We start from the raw sequence: 21,575 nt of genomic DNA, 5'->3' as shown, positions 1-21,575 counted from the left end.
ATATACATGGACAACCACAAAGAGATCTATGATGAGGGATTGATTCATGCAATTATGGAGGCTGAGAAGTTCCACAATCTGCCATCTGTAAGCTGGAGCCCCAGGAAAGCCAGTGGTGTCGTTCTGGTCCAAACCCAAAGGCCTGAGAACCAGGAGAGCCAATGTCCAAAGGCAGGAGAAGATGAACGTTCGGGCTGAAGAAGGGAGAATAAATTTGCCCTTCCTCTGATTTTTTCTTCTGGTTGGGCCCTCAGTAGATTGGATGATTCCCCCTCCATTGGTGAGGGCAGATCTTCTTTTCTCAGTCTGTGGATTCAAATGCTAATCTCTTCTGGAAACAGCTTCACAGACACACCCAGAAACAATGTTTTGTCGCAACTTAGTCTAGTCAAGATGACCTGTAAATTTAACCATCCCAGTTCTCAAGGGACACAGAGTGTGGTGAGGGTGAGAGACACATGAATGATACGATGAATTTGGTGACGGAAGTGAGCACAGGGAGTGAGCACAGAAGCAGTCTGGGCTTCCCAGAGGAGGTCACGCTGTATTTGAACTTGAAGAGTGGGTAGGATGTGATGTGGAATGACAGGGGTTGGCTTGAGAGGGAAGAGGAAGACCTTATAGGTCGAAGGAGCAGGAAGAGCAGACGCTGGAAGAGGAGATAGGAATGGAAAAGGAGGCAGGGCAAGACCATGGCTTCACTCCTCCTTTCAGTCTTCAGTGATGTGTTGGCTGCTACCTTCTGCTCAGCACTGAGCTGAGCTCAACTTCAGGATGAAAATGGTGACTGTAACAGACTGTGTTCCTCCCAGTCAAGTGAAGGAGACAGGAACAAACCTAGACTTTGTGATGAGTGGTGTGAAACACGTGAACATTATTTAGTGGAAGAACAAAGCAGCCAACTGGGGGCCTACTTAGGGAAGAGGGGATCTTAGAGCTGAGACCTGAAGGTTGAAAAGGAGCTGACAGGGAGAGCAGCGGGACAGGCAATTCAAATAGAGGGAACACTGAATGGGCACTGAATGGGGAGGGACTGAGGGTGCTGTTTAAGGAACTGGGAAAGGGTGCCTGAGTGAGAGTGTGGTGGGCAAAGAGGAGCGGGCAGGCAGGGGCCAGTCATGCTGTGTGTTTTGGCCTCTGTGAGGCGTGTGGACGTAGTCATGAAGGAGATGGGGTGATGCTGGAGGGATCCAATCATATTTGCAGTTTCAAAGTATAGTAATAATAATAATAATAATAACAGCATGGTAGGTGATATTAAAGGAATTACTGATGATTGTTTGGGTGTGATAATGGTGAGGTGGTTAAACAAAAAGCCCTTATCAGTTAGAGGTTCATACAGAATTATTTGTGGGTGAAATGATGTGGACTTTGCTTTAATATATTCCAGAAAGATACATAGGGGAAGAGATAAAACAGGGTCGGAAAAATAATAATTGCCAAAGTTGGATAAAGGTACATAACGGGTCGTAAATTCATTCTATGTTTTAGGTATTTGAAATTTTCCATAATAAAGTTTTTTTAAGTTGAAAAATAATCATATGTGGTATGTGCTCAATAAGTGGGAAATTGTTAATAATAACAGTTGCTTTTTATTGAGCATCTACTGCATGGAAGTTTTTGAATTAATGACTTTATTATTATATACATTAGCTCAGGGGTCTCCATGCTTTTTATTTTTTTAATTAAAAACTTTCTTTAATTTTTAAAAAAATTTTTAAAAATTAAAAAAGTTTTTTATTTTTTGGCCGTGTTGGGTCTTCGTTGCTGCATGTGGGCTTTCTCTAGTTGTGGCGAGAGGGGGCTACTCTTCGTTGTGGTGCGCGGGCTTCTCATAGCGGTGGCTTCTCTTGTTGCGGAGGACAGGCTCTAGGTGCGCAGGCTTCAGTAGTTGTGGTGTGTGGGCTCAGTAGTTGAGGTGCACAGGCCTAGGGCACACGAGCTTCAGTAGTTGTAGCATGTGGGCTCACTAGTTGTGGCTCACGGGCTCAAGAGTGCAGGCTCAGTAGTTGTGGCGCATGGGCTTAGTTGCTCCACGGCATGTGGGATCTTCCCAGACCAGGGATCGAACCCGTGTCCCCTGAATTAGCAGGCTGATTCTTAACCACTGTGCCACCAGGGAAGTCCCTCCATGCTTTTTAAATTGTACACCCCACCAACAAAAATGATGTTAAGCACATATCACCAATATAATTACGCTTGAGTAGTTGCTTACACAGTGTCAGATGGTGCTTTTTGAGTACCTTATAAAACATACACAAAATGAGAAATTCTAAAAGAATGAAACTAACTTGGAATAAATAATATTTAATGTCTTGCTAATTGTGGTAGCCTTGTACTATTATTAGCTAATGTCTCCAAGCACAAGATAAACGTAGAGAAAAAATTGTGATTAATAGTAGTTGTTGTAAATCCATATTATAAACCATTTTATGATAATTTCCTTTGGATGGGTGAGGGGCGATGTTTTGTCAGCTCAGATTATATTATCATTTTCTTTACCTATCATGGTATAGCCCGTGAGGAAACCTTAACGAAGTAGAAGAAAGGTGAATTCTATCATTTTTTGTGTGCTCATTTATACTTACCTTGTTAGCATGTTTTGAAATAGATCCCTAGCAGGATTTTTTAAAAGTCACTTGTCCTTTTTGTGCATTTGCTTAAAAACTGGTTATTATAATCCTTAAATCCGTTTACCTGGTCTCACATCAATTGCCACACAAGGCAATTTGCTCAAAGCAAATGAATGAATGAATTTGATCAAAGCAAGTGAATGTGTTAGCAGCTAATCTGCGTTGTAGAGGAAAGAAAAGAGCTGACACACAGATCAAATATGGGTGTCAAGCGTCTATTCATACAATAATATGAGTAAAGCTTCATTTCCTTTTTTATTTTGAAGTGAATTAAATAAGCTAGAGATCAAAATTCTGATACCTTCTTCTTGCATTCCACCTCAGAGTGCGCACGCTCCACTTCGGAGACCTCTGCATTTGTGGAGTTCTCACCACAACCATGTAAGGCAGACATTACTATCCTCCACTTGGCACATGAGGGAACTGAGCCCAGGCAGGTCAAATGATTTGCCTGAGGGACATAGCTGTTTAGAAGCAGAGGAGGATGGTAACTCAGGGATGCCAGACTCAAAGTTCCTTACTTCCTAATAATGGTGCTAGCTGCAGCCGTAGCATTGACCATGGGCCAGGCAGTGGGGTGGTTCATCATAATCCTGGTGTTATAGAGGACAGAGGGTCAGCAAAGTAACTTCCTACGATCAGGCTGGTCTATCTGACTCTAGAGTCTACTTGTCTGCTTATGAATCCTAGTTCACCATCATGCAGCTTGGGCAAATGACTTTCTCCAAGTCTCAGTCTCCTCACCTTAAAATGGGCCAATAGGAATGCCCCCCACATAGAGCTTTTAAAAGATCTGGATGAGACAGTGGATGAAAATGTGACTATTACCTTAAACTTTTTTGTTCTATGTACTCAGGGTGATGTCATAGAATAGACTTAAATGAAAAAGAGCCGGAGTTACTCTCAAATATCAGTATATGGAATGAATGAGTGACTGACTGAATGAGCTGCCCCAGTAGTTCCCACATATTCTCAAACAGACTCTATGGCTGGAGTCTGGTCTTGCATTTTACCTGCAGTGAATCTGCCCAGGGCCTCATGTTCTCTTGGGCAGGGGCATGGTGATTTCACTTGCCTTGTTTGAATCTCATCCAACCTTACTTGCAGAGGCTAGAGCCCAACCTTTCTCCTCCTGTCACCAGCAATAAAAATCAGGCTCATCCATTCTTACTACTGAGTCAGGAAACCCAGAGACAAAAAGGCCAGCATGGACATTGCTTCCAAATTTATGTGACAGGATGACAAATAATGTCTTGCATTCTGAGAGGAGAGACAGGCCTGGAATTTCTGCAAAGGTTTCCCAACTCATAGCATATTTTAATGCCATATTTGAGCTCTGCAGCAGAATGGCTGTCTCTAGACACTAGAGCATAGCTGTAAAAAAAAAAAAAAAAAAAAAAAGATCTCTTAAGATCCAAGTATGCTGCAAATTAAAAAGGGAGAAAAATTTTCAGGTGGCTCATATGAAGGAAGGGTCATCTGTCCAGAGAACCCAAGGTAACAGCAAGGCCCAAAGTGGAACTGTGAGAAGGCTATAATTTACTGAACATTCACAGCATGCCTCACATCATGCCAAATGTTTCTATCTATTATCTCATTGAAATCTTATAATAGCCTTAAGAGGTTGTTATTGATATCACCCAGAATCCCAAAAGGAAACAGATCATCAAATTAAGATAATTTGAAGAGGGTTTATTTGAAAGGGGACTATTTACAAAGATGTGGCAAGGTACAAAGGAGCCTCAAAAGGAAGTGTGGTTCCCTGGGGCCACTATCAGCAGAGCTGTTACCACCCTTAGGCCAAAGAAATGAGCCCAGGCAGCAGTTGCTAGATCCCAGAAGGAGAAAAGCCTGCTTTGAGTGGAGCAGGGGCCTACGGGGAGGGACACAGCCAACCCAAGGCCACCCCTTTGAATTAGAGCAAAGGGAATGACTAGCCTGACTTCATACTCCTCTCTCTCCTGATTTCTGCTAGGGCTCCCCATTGGCCGATGCCAACCAGGAGCCAGAGGAGCAGAGAACCTATTGGTGTAGCCCAGCGTTTCTCAACCTCTGCACTATTGATATTTGGGGTTGGATAATTCTTTGTTATGAAGAAACCCTCCTGTGCACTGTAGGATGTTTCATAGCATCTCTGGCCTCTACTCACTAGATGTTAATAGCGACTTCCTCAGCTGTGATACCCCAAAATGTCTCCATATCTCCAAATGTCCCTTGAGGGGGCAAAATTGTCCCAGTTGAGAACCACTGGTATAGTCCGTATAGGTTGGTCTGCCGTATAGGTTGGTTCGGATGTATAGAGAGTGGATCTGGTGAAAATATCCAAGAGAGAACTTACATTAGTCTTAATTCACTGCCAAGGAAACTGTGGCTCAAGAAAAGTAATTAACTTCCTGAAACACACAGATTGTGAGTGCAGAAGCCAGTCTGGAAACCTAGGTCTGTTTGATCTCAGTGCCAGAACTTCTAATCACAAGTTGTATTGCATATTCACAAATGGGGAATGTATCAGAGGAAGTGAATGGAGATTTGGAAGTGGAGCTCTTGGAAATTCTGGGAGGGTTGGAATGCCGGCATTGTGGGGCCCTTACATTCTGAATCCAGAGTGCTTAATAGCCCATGTTGCAGACCTCTCAGCAAAAGGAGACCATCAGACATGTAAGGACTTTGGCATCTCGGAAGTAGTCTTTTAAAACTATTATTACCCGTAAGGGAGGAACAAGAAATATGGAGCCTGGGTAGATCAGAGCTCTAGCCACTGTGAGTCCAGATCATTCCATCTCAGGTTCCATCACTATGGGGTGGACTGCTAGAGGGTGCCCAGCCACATCACTTTTTTTTTCTTTAAAACCATCTTAACCATTTTTAAGTATAATTCAGTGGTGTTACGTATATCCCAAGAGCTGGAAGCAACCCAAATGTTCATTGAGGAGTGAATGGATAAACAAAATATGGCATATATAGACAATGGAATATCACTCAGCCTTAAAAAGGAAGGAAATCCTGTCACATGCTACAACATGGATGGACCCTGAGGACATTATGCTAAATGAAATAAAGCACTCACGAAAACACCAAATACTGTAGTTCAAGCCACATCAGAATAGGTCAACATGAGGAATACTACCACCAGGGCTAGCCATTAAAACTCTCCATGCATGAGCCTCCTTTCTTTCTCTCCCTTCAGCTGCTGGTCAAATGTAGCAGATCCAGAGAAGGATGTTCATGACCCAGGTATTGGTAGAAACACTAAATGGAAGAAGCCTGGGTTCCTTGGTCACTGTGTGCAAGGCTGCCTCCCAAACATCCAACTACATGTTAGCTGAATGAGAAAAAACAAAACAAAAACAAACAAACAAACAAAACTTGTGGTTTCCAAGTAATCCATCTTGGTTTTTGCATCTGTTTGTTTTTCGCCCTAATACATTCCTGTCCTCTGGAGCTTACAGTCTAATGGAAGGCATAGACATCTGAGCCACACAAATAATTGTAAAATTGCAGCTGTGGTAAGTAGTACAAGGAGAGATGCAAGGTGTTATAAAAGTGTAGTGTAATGGGATTCACGTTGGTCAAGGAGGTAAGAGGAAGCAGCTCCAGAGTCCAAGGATCACACCAGTCCCCCCATTCTCGTTATTATCTATCTCACAGCATGCTCTTTCCTACTCTGCCTTTCCGCAGAGTGTTCTCTCTGAACTTCTGTGTCTTCCATTTCCATCCCCCTTTCTGCTGTCAATATAAGATAAAATCTTAGTAATCAAGAAACTCTCACTTGCTAAAAAGTGGAATATTGCAAACAAATTTGTCATACTGAGGGGTATAAAGTGTGAACTCACAATTTTAAAATATCATAGTTCTGTCATTGCTAAAAATGGCTCATTAATGGCAGTAACTGACGCACCTTTGCCCAGCACCAAGAGGTTAAGTGACCTTTTCAAGGTTACATAGCTGGTGAGTGGGGTACCCCAAATTTGAAGCCAGACAATTTGGCTCCAGGGTCTGTGCTCTTATCACAAAACATTCCATTTCCCATAGAACCAAATATTTTTATATTCTTTGATCAAGTATTTGCATGCAAAATAGAAATCTGTACTTGCTTCTATCAGTGCAATTAAGAAAGAATAAACTAGATAAGTGTGCATAAGTCAAGTAATTCCAAAAATAACGAAGTATATTGTGTTCAAAGTGTAGGCAGGACAGATCATACTGATGGTCATGCATAATGGCCAAGTAGGAGGAGGGTTCAAGTCAGTGTTCCAAAATGATTAATTAGTTCAAAGTCCTTAAGAGGCATGCTAAGTACCCAGACCCAATTGCTCATCTCCTAGGAGATGAAACCTCTAGAAAGCTGTAGAAATTATAATAAAATAGAAACAGAAATTTGTACATTTTAAATAATGCTAACAGACAAGATCAGTAAATTAAAGTGACAGCACTAAGAGGCAAAGAGGTGTAATGCTAGCCAAACACGACATTCAAAGTACACAGTTTGCGAGGCTATCCCCAAGTTGCCAAAAAGTAAGCCCTGTGTGAAAGGGTGGATCTAGAAAGTTCTATCTTGAGGATATAATGAATGGACTTTACTCAGTCTTATGACCAGGCTTGAATTATTTTAGGTGATCGTTAACCTCAAGTGGCCTGAGAAGTTCTCCTTTTACTTGGGTATAGCATAACTACAACCAGGAAATATTGTCAAAATATTACAGTGAAAACCCTAGAAGTAATAAAAGCTACATAGGAATAACCCTAGAAAGTAAGAAGTACAAAGACAAATATAATGAAGCAATGAATGGAATGCTTGGTGTTGCTGTTGTAGAATAAGTTTTAGTACATTTGTAAGCATTATATGCCTGTATATTTTGCCTGCTCTTGAAGGTGTCTGAAATGTTCAAGACTCATACATAGTACATGTAGCAGCTGCTGCTGGTATTTCACCCATGTGCCCTCAGAATCCCATTTCCATGCTCTCCAGCCCAACTCCAGGCAGACTGCACTACATCTTTGTCACTGGGCTGTCCGCAGGCTTCCAGAACCCACCCGCACATGTGCACAGGGTAGACTGGAAGTGCCTTGGAATTAACTACCCCTATCACTATCCTGTGACAGTCCCTACCCAGTGACTGACAGGTGTGGGAGTATAGATACCTCAGTTCCCTTGCCCCTTGGCCAGGATAACTTCCAGGTATGACTTTACATCATTTCCCACAGCTTCCTCATAAGATTGTTTCAGTCACCAGCTATGGTAGCTGGCTTGATAACATATCCCTTCTGGTCTGACTCTCCTTACCTGGACTGATTCTCCAGTTACTGCCCCCCGCTTCCATCCCTTACAGCTCCCAACCACATTGTGCACACTTGAACCCTGATCAGGGAGTGCTTCTGCAGAAAACCCAACTAAGAGACTACGCTTGTAATTGTAGTTTAATTTCTTTACTGGAGGTTCATAAAATTTGTAAGCAACATTTACATTACCAAAAGAGTTGTTTTGAAAAATTTACCTATGATCTAATGAATGATTTTAGTAAATGGAACATCAAAACAAAGCACAGTATTTGTGGTTGTTTGTAACCAGGCACAAAAGTCTTTCAGACATTAAACAGCATATCAACATCTGATAGTAAAACTCCTAATCCACTTTGTAGAAACAGCTCAAATGTTAGGGTTTCATGGAATCCTCTAGAATGAATTAGCTGTTTCATTTTCTCTGCTTTCACACATTCGATTCATGTTTCTGAAACAGCATATACCATGCTGTATTGTAATTGATCTGTTTACATAAAATGTATCTCCTAGATTATATTCAGAGTTCCTCAAAGACGAAGACTAAATCTCATTTGCCTTTGTCATCCCCACACGCTGATCTGGCCCTGCCACATTGTTGGCTGCAATATTTAGTTTTTGAAAAAACCAATAAGTGAATGAATGAATAAATGAATGAATAAAGGGACATCTTCCTTGTCTAATAGATTATATTATGTGTCTTTAAGGACTGAGACTATTTTATTTATCATCAAAACCACTCCAGCACTATGCATAGGCCCTAGTAAGCAGGTGGGACTTGTTGCTGAAAACTAAAGAAGTGAGTGAATGAATGAATGAGTGAATGAATAATAAGTGAAGCATATGGCCGACCCCAGATCATTTTTGAACAATTTTTGCCAAACGCAGTTTTCTCCCTTCATTGTGTTGATAGATAGAATGTAGCTTATTTTCATTATTGATGATGCTTTGTTAATCAAAGAACAATATACTTTTAGGCATGAACTTATATCACATTAATTTGGGCTGGTAGTTTTGGTGTCTCTGCCTAATTTAAAATTTTGACTTTGTCATCCATCATGTTGGATATTTCTCCTAGCTTTGTATCACTCATAAATGTAGTCAGCCTATTCTCATATCATTGCAATAGAGACTGTTTGCCAGTTCAGTCCGTGGCACACTTAGGATTATAGCCATTCCACCATCTACACCAGGAAATGGCAAACTACAGCCATGGGCCAGATCCAGCCAGCAGCATTTTTTTGTAAATAAAGTTTTATTGGAACACAGCTACACTTATTTGTTTATATGTTGTTTATGGCTGTCTATTTTTCTCACACTACAATGGCAAAACTGAATAGTTCTGACAGAGACAATATGGCCAGCAAAATTTGAAATATTCACTGTCTGGCTGTTTACAGAAAAAGTTTATTGATCTTTGGTCCAAGTGATAAATCCAACAACAAGTGAACCTACATTTCACTGTCTTATGCATAAAGTCTAAAAGGGGTCTTGTTACATACTCTGTTGAAATCAAGATACATTGTGCTTGGCCTACAGCTTTCCTCTATTATCACAGTAACATTATCAAGGAAAGAAATGCACTTATGTAGTACAAATACCTCCTAGTGAACCAACATGATTTCTAGTGATCACCACATTAGGAAGTAAAATGTTCACTGAACATACATTCGATCACTGTTTTTGGAATTCTATCCCTGTGCTAGTCTGGGGCTAACCATCCTTTGCTAGAAAAGGCTTGAAAAAGATGGAACATGAATTCCTTTGCCTCTCTTCTAGCCTTCTCTTTATACTGTTCCCACAAATGAAGCCTCCCTGATGTTAGATCAAACTAACAACTGGTTTTATCTCTATAAATTATATTTTCCTCATCAGCAAGATGTTATTTTTCAGAGTTAACATGAGGATCACATGAGAAAATTAATTGATATAAAAAGCACTATAATTGCCTACATCTATTGACTATTTTTTGCCAGGCAGTATGCTGGGTGTTTTTTGCATGCATCATCTCATTTAATATCCATAAAGCACAGTGAACATTGTCCCCATTTTACAGACAAGACAGAGAGATTAAGGAACTTCATTCATTCATTCAATAAGTATTTATTAAGCACTACAGTGTGCCAGGTACTATTCTAGGCAGTTGGGATATATTTTTGGGCAAAATCAGCAAACACCTTAGCCTTATTGTATGTGGTGGGTTGGGTTGTACAATAAACAATACACTACACATAATAATAATAAACTTGTTTAGTATGATAAAAGATGATAAGTCCTGTGGAAAGGGAAGGGTAGAACAGGGAAAGTGAGATTAAAAGTCTTGGAGCTGGGGAGAGGAGGGAGAGGATTTAAATAGGATAGTCAGGGTAGCCTCATTGAAAAGGTGATGGTATGAACCAAGACTTGAAGAAAACAGGATGTTAGCTCCATCTGGAAGAAGGGCCTGTCTAAAGTCACTAGGTTAGTCTAAGACACAAGGTAGATTCCAACTCAGCTACATCAGACTCCAGAAGCCAAATTTATAACAATTAAGGTCAATGAATGTTAGTTCCATTCTTAGTACTCCCCAGGAAATGTGCTGTGCACCCCTGGTCTTTTTTCTTTGGCTGTTGCCTGCATTAATTCTGGGCTTTCCCCTTCCCCAAAGCCTTGCATTCCTCCAGGTCAGTGGGATGTCACATCTCTGTCTCTCTGATCACATGCTCTGCCTTTTTTACTGAGCCTTTCAAGACACGATGCCTTCAGAGAGCCAGTGTCGCCTTGCTGACTTCACCCTTTTTCCTTCTCACTGGAGCTATTTGGGATTTCATCTTTACAATCTTTCTTTAGAATCTTCCATCTATTTTTAAGTCATGTAACTATTTAGCGTACAAAACCCCGTGCCCATGTTTTCTCTGTGTAAAGTGAACAGCTATACTTTTATCTTCTTTGGAGCTGTTGTTGTTGTTTGCTAAGGTATCCAGAGTCACTTTCTGTCACTCATAATCACAGAACTCTGATATATCAAGTTAAAAAAAAATCTGTTTCTAAGAATTCAGGGTTTGTACCTGCCAGTGCTAGTTTTTCTCTTTCTGAATGACTAAGATCCTCAGGAAAACAGAGTTACTTTCCTATGGCCTTCTGCCACCTCACCATTGCTAACTCATCTTTCTTCCTTAACCCAGGCTAAGCCCTCAGTCGCAGGTCACCTCATTGCTTCATCAACACTGAAAGAATGAAACCGTCCCCAGTGTAGCAACTCGCCAGACCCTCTATTTTTAGCCAGATTCCCAGCAGATGTCTGGATAGCACTAGTCTCCCTTAATTACTATAACTTGTCTGGGTGCCATTTTTGAGCTCTGCAAAATAGGAATTGAAAATAGAACCCACCTCATAGCGTTGTTGGGAAAATCAAATGCAAAAAGTGCACACAGAAATAGCACAGCGCCTAGTCTGGGCCAAAGTCTTCGCTTGTCAGCTATTACTGTTGGGGGAGGCCTTTCATTTGTGGTGGAGAGAGAAAGAGCACGGGGGCCAGACAGGCCTGCATGTCAGCCTTGCTCCAGTGCTTACCAGCTTTTTGATTCTCAGCGATACCTCACACTCCTTGGGCGTCAGTACCTTGTGCTGTAAAGCTGGAATGATACTATCAATTTCAGTATCAAATGAGATAAAAAGTATAAAAATGCGTAAAATTATATGTAGAAAAATGCTGAAATAATACCTATTTGAGTGTTAAATGAGATTAAATGTACACAATGTATACAGTAATATGTATAAACATGCTGGAATAATAATATCAATTTAAGTATTGAGTGAGATAAGCTGTATGAAGTAAAAATCCTCTTTAATCAGATCAATTTGAGTATTAAATGAGATGTGTATAAAATTCATATTAATCAGATCAATAAAATTTTAAATGAGATTAATATGTATAAAGGGCTGAGTATAATGTCAGGCACTTAGTAGGTACTTGAAAAATGATAGGTACCAATGTTACCATTTTTGTTAATACCATCAGCATCCTCCTCAGTTTAGGCTGCATTACTCTCAAGGTCATACTTTGCTATAAAATCTTCTCCTCGGTGGTACCGAGTGAGTGTTTAATAGTAACAATTCTGATCATACATCATTATCCTTTAGGCATGTATATACCATTTTCAGACTACCTTTTCTTTCACAGTCTCATGAGCTCTCATTTGAAAGTGGCTCTGAACACAGATTGGCAGTCAAATTGGGATTTAACAGGTTTTATCTCCATCAATATTTTCATACCAGAAGACTAAATATGATCTTTTAGGAATTCCAGAGTTCTCGAAGGGAATAATTTTGCTCCAGAGAACTTGGTTGCATAGAAAGAGAAGGGGAGTGAGCATTATATATCCAGAAGCTACACAGGAAGACAAAAACTTCCTATATGGAAAGACAACACTGGTCATATATAATAGATTGGAGGAGATTATTTGATTCAGAGTTAAATGAGAGAAAAATTACATACAAAGGACACCATGAGAGTATCCTGGAGGCTGAATGTAGCCAGCTAGAGGGGAGTAGTTTGCTGAGATAACAGTTATTGATCATCGCTGGGTCATGACTGTGTGCTGACTGTCTTCCATTGTCCCTCCAGGTCTTCTCTGTTTCCTTCTCCTGCCCAGTGCCCTCAGTAGCTCATCTGTATGAACTCTATCAGTGGGGCTCCTTGGTCCTCTGGACTCCGATTGGGTTGGCCAATGGAGAGCCTTAAGAGGGAATAAAGAGGGTGAAAGTGCCTCAGTCTGGTTGTGTCCCTTGACTAACGGTCACATATCTTGTCAGGGTCACGTTCTCTCCATGACTCTCTCCTTCTGGGCCAGGAGTTTTTGAAATGGAGTTAGACCCTAAGCTCTGTGAGTACAGAAATGACTTTGCTTACCATTATACCCTAACACTATGGCTGGCCCCAAAGAGACATTCAATTAATATATTTTGATTGAATGAATGCATTGGAGAAGGCTCACTAAATTGCATTCTAAGAAAAACCACCACCTAAACCTGCCTGTGTACTAGCTGTTAAAAGAAGCCACGCTCTCTCTGAGCAGTGGTTCTTAGAAATAAAGGCTCTTAAAATTCCCATCCACAAGCTGTGACTGCATAAGTGTTTTCCACTGGATTGTGCTTGGTGTCCCAGATGTTTGAGTCTTTTATTTTACAGCATTTGCTTTTCTGTGAGATTCTAATTAATTGAATTGGGAAAAACTGTAAACCCCCATGACAGAGGAACTATCTTTTTGACAAAACCCACATGCTGTAAAGTCTAAGATTCCTCTGTCTCCTGTTTTCTTAGGTTCATAAGGATGAATAAAACAGTTTGATTTCCTGTTTTAATATATTTGGCTGAGTAGCTAGAAATTTTGATATCATTCATAGATAGACCAGAGTGTCATTTGGGGAAACCCTCTTAGGTGACGTAGCTTTCTAGAGCATCAAGGGATAGGGCGAGAATCCCAGGATACCTGCTCTTACATTCAAGGTTATTTTTTCCTGGAAATTAAAAATTCATTTTCTCTCTGTTACTTTCTCTCCTCAAAGCATCAACCAACATTGTTTTCAGCAACAACCACTCAATTCCACAGTCCTTACATATTTTCCTCCACCCCCATACCTCTCAAATGCTAGAGATACTGCATCAGGTAGGGCCTCCCCTTCCACCTGTAGCCTGTTTCAGTTTATCCCAGGTAAAAGTCTTTGCAGTTGCATTGTGCCCACACATCAGAGATGATCTCTAATGATGGAAATCTTCGTTGCCCACCAGCAAATGATTCAACATCACCCTCATTTTTCCCCAGGACCACTCTTGTTTGCCAGATGCCTTAGGTTTGGTTTCCTGGAGGTCAAGTCTGATCAGGGATCCAGGTACATGTGATTTACTGAGGGATTGCTCTTAAGAAAAAAAACCCAAAAACTGTGAGGGAGTAAGGGCAGCAGAAGAGGGAAGGGAAAAAAGGTGAGCAGGGAAGTGGCCTCTAGTCTTGGCGTGACCCATGGAGGCCTCTGGGATATAAAATGTCCCACAAGGTTGTCCTCTGAACTGAGGCAGCAGGATTGGTCTATTGTCCACCTATATCGGCCAGTCATTGACTATGGGATGCCCCTGGAGAATGGTGTACCCTTCTGGATGACGGATTTCTGGTCCTCCAAGGGCTGTTTTCTGGAAAAGCGGAGCAGCTGTGAGCAGTTAGCAGCCAAAGCTCATAGCAGCTGGGGGATGGATGCACTTGATGTAGATGCTTTACTCTCAAGGAGGTGGAGTATAACTTCCCACTCCTTAGGTGTAGGCTGCACATAATGATTTCCTTCCAGAGGTTACAGTATGTGGTGGGGGGAGGAGTGAGTAACTTCACAGCGAAGAAGCCTGATAAACATTACCCAGCCAGGTGATCAAGGTGAAACAACAATGATAAATCATGTTGATAGCATGTACCCTGGGCATGATGAGATGGAAATGACACTTTCCCTCTGTGATCTTCCTTCCCAAACCCATAACCCCAGTGTAATCATGAGGAAAACATCAGACAAATCCCAATTGAGGGACATTCTACAAAACACTGACCGTACTCCTCAGGGTCATCAAAAACAAGTAAAGTCTGAAAAACTGCCACAGCCCAGAAGAGCCTAAGGAGACATGATGACTAAATGTGATGTGGGATCCTGGATGGGATCTTGGAGCAGAAAAAGGATATTAGCCAAAAAACTGAGCAAATCTGAATAAAGTATGGACTTTACTTAACACCTATGTATGAATATTGATTCAGTGATTACAAATGTATTATACTGGTGGAAGATGTTAATAATAGGTGTTGACCTAAAACAAATAGACTGCTAGATATTTCCCCAAGCAAAAGTTTTTTTGGGGGGTGGGGCGGGGATCAGCAGAGAATTGCTATTCAGGGTCTGTAGCCATAGGGAGCCACATGCACGTTCCCACATGGCAAGGGAAAGAGACCCTTTTCTAGACAGAAGAAGGAACTTAGGAGGGCTATAGTAAACAAAGAATCCATGGCTTTTCATTGGTTGAGGCCTTGCCAGGAAAGAAGAGGACTCTTTCTTCTTCCTGTTGGGCTCTGCTATCATCACAGGATGTGAGAGCTTTTCCTTCTGGTCTCTCAACTCTACTTAACTGAGGTTTCTGTTTATTAATTTTTTACATAGTCTAAACTGGATATGGGGTATATGGGAACCCCACATATCAGAAATATAGTATATTGTACTATCTGAAAATTTTCTGTAAATCAAAAACTACTCTAAAATAAAAAGTTTATATAGAAAAAAAAAAAAAAAAAAAAGAAAGTGTTCCCTGGGGAAGTTGGTATGAGAGGGTAGGGTAGGGAAACAGCCACTCGAGGTTAGATTTCACCCTCAGCCTGATCTGGTGCAGGAGATCGGGAGGTGAATCACACAGCAGAGTTTGCCCTGCATGGAGTCGAGGTCACTGGACTTTGATACTCCCGCACCAGTCATTGGCCGCACATGCTCGGGCATTGTAAGCTCTCAGCACTTCTGGCTTTCTCGGTTTGTTTGAGTAAGTGGCTCCAGAAGTCCATAATGGTCTTCTGAAGGGCATGGGATAAAAGAAAAAAAGCATGTCAAAGTGGGGAGATGGACAAACAGAATCGGTTAAAGGAATCCAAGGAGATTTAGGCAGCACCTTTTCAGCGTCCACTGTGCAGAGACAGAGAGAATAGCTGTCTACGGTCACAGCGCTAGCAGGTAGCATAACCAGACGGCCCCAAGATTTCTCCCCAAGTCTACACTGTAGTAGACTATCCTGACGGCTTTGGAACTCTCAGCAGGCCATGAAATTGGAAATAAATTTCACATTTTCCTACATCCTCAAGGGGCAGGGAGATAGCAGTAGACCTCTGCATGATGTCTGGACATCCCTGTTCAGGAGAACTGAGATGTTTCTGCAGAGAAATCTATGAATGACTCACATATCTGAGAGGAAAGGCATTCTTTAAATATTTATTGAAAAAATGCACCTTTTTGAAAAGCAAGTGATGCAGTGGGTCTTAGCTAATGGTGTCCAACTGACTCTTTAAGCAGAGAAAGAGCAGAGAACTGGTGGTATTTAGCAGTCATCACAGACAGGAATTACTATTAGAGAAAGGGATTAATGTCTGATAAGCTGTGGCCATAAATGTCTATTTTCCACATTACCCCCAATATCAACGGCCATATCTGTCCCATTAAACAATTGCCAAGTGACAGCTCCAGGGGCATGGAGCTGCCAGAGGAATCATTGCTAATGCAGGTTTTATAATCTCCACTTATATAACATAATTGACGTAAGACTCTTTCTGAAGGAAAGAAGCAAGATGGTGTTTGGTATGGGAAAACTTTTCTTTAGAAGCAAACTATAGGTTAACAGAATAGAGATTACCATTCCTAATCATTTGCTGTTTAGAACCTGGACCACAATTATTATAAAAATGCTTCCTCTCTCCACCAGGGTAAGGCACAAAAATCATTGCTGCTGTTAATGGAGTTTATCGTCTCTGATTCCTCACCTTTCTGAATCCTGCTTCTGCTACTTCTTTGTTGTTCTCATTTTGTCAAGAATTCTGAGTGCTCTCTGCTGCTATTTATTAGTCAGCTTAGGCAATACAATGCTGCTGTAACAGTTAACTTTGAAATATCAGAAGCTTAAGACAATGAAGACATTTCTCTCATGTGAAATGCCTTCTCATACATTTCTAGTTAGGTTGTTTGGAACATGTGTCCTCCCTTGGGGGAGGGAAATTGAGGCACACTAAGTCTTAATTGCCTCAGCCTTAGAGGCCTGTGTCACTTCCACTCAGAGCTCTTTGGCCAGATTAGTCACACGGCCCCAACCTAACTGCAAGGGAAGCTGGGAAATGTAGGGGGCACATGGCTCTTTGGTGTGTGTTTTCTCCTAGACCTTTCTTGTTGCCTGAGGTCACACTTTTATTCCTAATCAACTGTGTGTGTGTGTTTTTTAAGATATTATTTTTTAAGAGAAGTTTTAGGTTTGGAGCAAAATTTAGAGGAATGCACGGAGATTTCCCAAATGTCCTCTGCCCTCACCATGCATAACATCTCCTATTATCAATATCTCACACCAGAGTGGTACATTTGTTAGAACTGATGAATCGACACTGACATATCATAACCACCCAAAGTCCCTAGTTTAGTGTTCACTCTTGGTGTTATAACTCATATTCTATGGGTTTGGACAATTGTATAACGACATGTATCCATCATCATGGCATCATACCAATTATTTTCACTACCCTAAAATCTTCTGTGCTCTGCCTATTCATCCCTCTCCTACACCAACCCCTGGCAACCACTGATCTTTTTACTGTCTCCATACTTTTGCCTTTTCCAGAATGTCACATTGTTGTAATCATGCAGTATGTAGCCTTTTCAGATTGACTTCTTCCACTTAGTAATATGGATTTAAGTTTTCTCCATACCTTTTCATGACTCTGTTGTGTTTTAAAGACTATAAGGAAGTGTGAGATAGAGGCTGATAAAATAAGGCCAACTCATAATTTCTGTGGCTATTTAAATTTGTATAAATTAAATTAAACTTAAAAATCAGTTTTTCAGTTACACTAGCCACATTTCTAGTGTTTAGTAGCACATGGGTTAGTGACTATAATATTGGACAGCACAGAATGGAACATTTCCATCATTATAGACTTTCCCAGAGTATTCTAAAATGTTCCAGAATACTCTAGTATATTCCAGAACAGGTGACTGGTTACTGTGAATCTAACAGGTTTCTAGGGGTTCACCCAGGCCTCTGATTTAGGCCTTCTTTGGTGAAAATCAGTCCAATGTGCTGCAGTAATTTTGAAGCTGTGCTAGGCAGAGATCTATTCCGATTTTAGCTGTATGGCAGGCTTCCATGTAAGATTTACCTGAAGCAACAGACTTCATGGCTAAGAAAAGTTTGAAAACCACTACAGTCATGTAAAGAGGCTTAGGAGACAGAGATGCCTGAGTTCAAATCTTTGTCTTTCCATTTATGTGCTGTGAGATCACAGACAAGTTAACTGATCCTCAGAGCCACAGATTTACCATCTCTAAAATCTGAGATGAAAATACCCACCTCCTAATGTTGTTAGGAAGGTGACAGGAGTCAGTGTGCCAATAGGCACAGGACCTGATGCTTTTAAATAAGGGCTCAAGAAATGATAGATATCTTCATAGTTATCATTGTAATTATACAACCTTCATCAGTAATTTAAAAGACAAGTAATTGTGGGTGACATGAAACTAGAGGAAACATGGAATTTGACACAATCAGGATTCAGAAGGATCTTTAAAACGTTGAAATTATGGGCTTAGTTTACAAGAGGAAATTTAGTAGGGATAAACATAACATTTCACCTTGGAATCCTGGAATGCAAGTATGTACATAAGAATAAAATTGGAGATGATGTGGTCTAATGGTGGCATGTCAGAGGATATAACTTCACTTTTGTTCAACCCTATAATAGGGCTATATTCAGAAATGTGTGCGTCCTGCACTTATATGACTTGGCAAACCATGCATGGGTGAACTTTAAGTTTTGCTATTTTAGGAGTGGCCCAGATGAACTGGAGTAGTTTGCTTCTTTCAGTAAATATTTATTAAGCATATCTTATGGTCCAGGTACTCAGGCTACAATAGCAAATGCAAAGAGATTGGCCATTGATTTCTGAGAGCTCACAGTCTAGGGGAGGAGAGAGATATTAAGTAACCACCCAAAACAAACATAAAATTAAAACCGTGATATGTGCCAGGAAGGAGAAGTCCATGATATTCAAAGAAACTTTATTGGGAGAACTTCTATTCAGGGAGACCAGGTAAATTTTCCCTGGGAATAGAAGATAAAGCTAAGACCTGGGAAAAATAAAGGTGAATTGGGAGAAGGAGAGGAGTGGTCCAGGAGAAAGGATCACAGTCGAAAAGGCTGGGATGAGAGGGAATGAGGAACTCTGAGTGCAGAGAGGAAGGCTCTTGTTGATGTAGGACAGATACTGGGACATAAAGTTCAGGGGGAGACAGTGGCCAGACCATAGAGGATCATGTAGGCTGTGCTATGATTTAGATGTTTATTCTAGAAGCAACTGGAAGTCCTTGAAGGGATTTAGATAAGGAAGTAGCCTGGTCATATTTGCTCTTTGAAAAGATTACTCTGGCTGTAGTGTTGAGAATAGATTAGAAGTGGCAGAAAAGTAGATTTCAGCATTTGGCTTTCAACAGTTATTCTCCTGCTATCAGTAAGTAAGAGAACCTGCTTCATTCCACCTCAAAAGCCTAGAGCATGATCATTAAAAAGAAAAGTTTTGAAATAAAATTCTATTTTACTGTTTTGTTTTGCATTTTTCATTGGAGACATTGAATTAATTTTGTTTATTTGGACACTTGCTTTTCTTTTGTAATTTGTTTTTCTGTGACTTGAAATTTTAAAAATTTGGCTCAAGAGTTTTTATTACAGACTTATAAGTATTCTCAAAATATTGAGGCATTATCAATTTGTTTTATTTTTGAAACTTTTATTGACATATAATTGATCTATACACACACACACACACACACACACACACTTTGTGGGGGTTTAAAACAATTTTTCCTGTATTTTGTTACTTTTAAAAGTTATGAAAAGCTTTACTTTTTGTAGAAAAAATATATGTCTTTTTCATTGCTTTGATGCTTGGATACTTTGAGAAGAATCAGCTAATTTTACACTTTTAAAAAACTTTAAAAAGTGTTCTAGATATACATTTAACTCTTTATCCCATCTAGAACTTATTCAATGGACTAGAACTCCTAGAAAAAATTAAAAATAACTTTGGATATTATGGACTCTTATCTAATTTTCAATTTTAGGAGGAATGTTGCTAGTGTTTCACTATTAAATATAATGACACTCGATTTAACTTAGTGTTCATTTCACATTAAGTCAATTCTCTTTTACTCCTAATATGGTAAATTTTTGCTTTTAATTATGACTAGTTACATTTTATTGATTTATTTTTCAATTTACCTTTAAAATTTACCTATAAATATGATGCATTGTGTTATAGATTTCCTATTATTAAACTACCCTTGCTCTGAAATAGTAAACTATGTTTGGTTGTAGTAAATTTTTCTTCCCCTGATTTATTCATGCATTCATATAATAAATGCTCATTAAATGCCTCCTACATGCCCAGTACTCCTTTGGGGGTAATGGCTCAGCAGTGGGCAGATAAGGACTCTGTCCCCATGGGGTTCCCAGTCAGGGAGATAGTAAACATATATTAAAAATAAATATGAAGAAAAGCACAACATAGTGAGTAAACAGTGGGCAAATGGGCGAATCTATTTTAGATCATCAGGGAGGGCATCTCCATGGAAGTGACTAAGTGATGAGATGGAGAGAACCCTATAGAAACAGTCCCAGCTTCCTTGTCCGTCTGGGATTTTCTCAGCTGTCAAAGGCACATGTCTGATTTAATTTCCACATTGTCCCTTCTGCTCTTCTCTGCCTCCAGTGAGGACCTAGGTTCTGCTATTGAGTATTTGAATTCTCAGTGAGTCTCAGTAGCGAGCTCTCCATGTGCTGTCTTTCTCATCCTCTCCACCTGTTTGTCCCTGTGGCTCCTGGCCTGGCTCTGCAAAAATCCATGGTCTGCCCATTTCTTAAAGAGCATAATTTCCAGAGACATGTTCTTCTTTTTCCAGAAACTCATTATCCCTTTTTGTTCATTTTATCATCTCTTCATTTAGTCATTCTTTTATTCATTTGCTCCACACGTCATTTTGTTAGTGTCCTCTTTGCACTGGGTATGATATTGCTGCAATCCTGTTAGCACTTCCTTAGAAGGTTGGGGGTGTCTTGTCAACAGATTGGGCAAACGCCCTTAGTTAGCCCAGCTGGGTGCTGACTTTTCTCTCTGATGAGATCTCAGTGCTGTGTACTTGCACAAGATCATGTTTGCAGGCCTGCTGGAGTGAGGGAGGGGCCTTTCTTACCCCAGCCTGGTTTCTCAGATTATGTGCACAGTTCTTCATTGTATAGCGTGGGCACGGGAGACTGCAATTTTAGTAACAGGGTATTTTCTTAGGTTGCCAAGCATCTCAGAATCAAAACTAATTCTCACCACAGCACATGTCAAATGTTACTGTCTTAGAATGAATGGAGATTAAGAGGAGCCGTTGATGGGGAGAGAAGGAATCTCCTATAATCCTAGTTCTGGATCTCTTAGAAGGATGTTCCTGTGGATTGCCTTCCATTTCTTTCCTGGGCACTGTAGAAATAAAGAACATAAAGTGAAATTTAATGGAGTAAGGATCTGATGTGTTACCTATGTTCTTTGGGGGCATTTATGCTGCTGTGAATTAAAGGGTAGGATTTATGGCATGTATTCCAAAAATGTGCTCTTCCTTCAATCCCTATCATCAATGCAGTTAGAGAAAATTCCCCCTTGGATTTTTGTCATTTTTTTTTTTTTTTTGCAAGGGCCAGCTGCTCTCTGTTATTTGTATTTTCAAGTGTATTTTAATAAAAATTTGGAAAGAGGCAAGCATAGAAGACATGGGTGTTCTGTCTCTATGTTCACCAGAAGTATCCCTAAGAAAGGTTTTCTAACAGAATTCTGAAGATGGAATATGCTGTTGTTATGAGAATGTATTTCCAGTCTGTGGAG

The sequence above is a fragment of the Balaenoptera acutorostrata genome, chromosome 19, assembly GCF_949987535.1.
Source record: "Balaenoptera acutorostrata chromosome 19, mBalAcu1.1, whole genome shotgun sequence".
In the NCBI taxonomy this organism is placed as follows: domain Eukaryota; kingdom Metazoa; phylum Chordata; class Mammalia; order Artiodactyla; family Balaenopteridae; genus Balaenoptera; species Balaenoptera acutorostrata.
The sequence above is the reverse complement of the archived record's forward strand: the minus strand, read 5'-3'. Positions refer to the sequence as shown.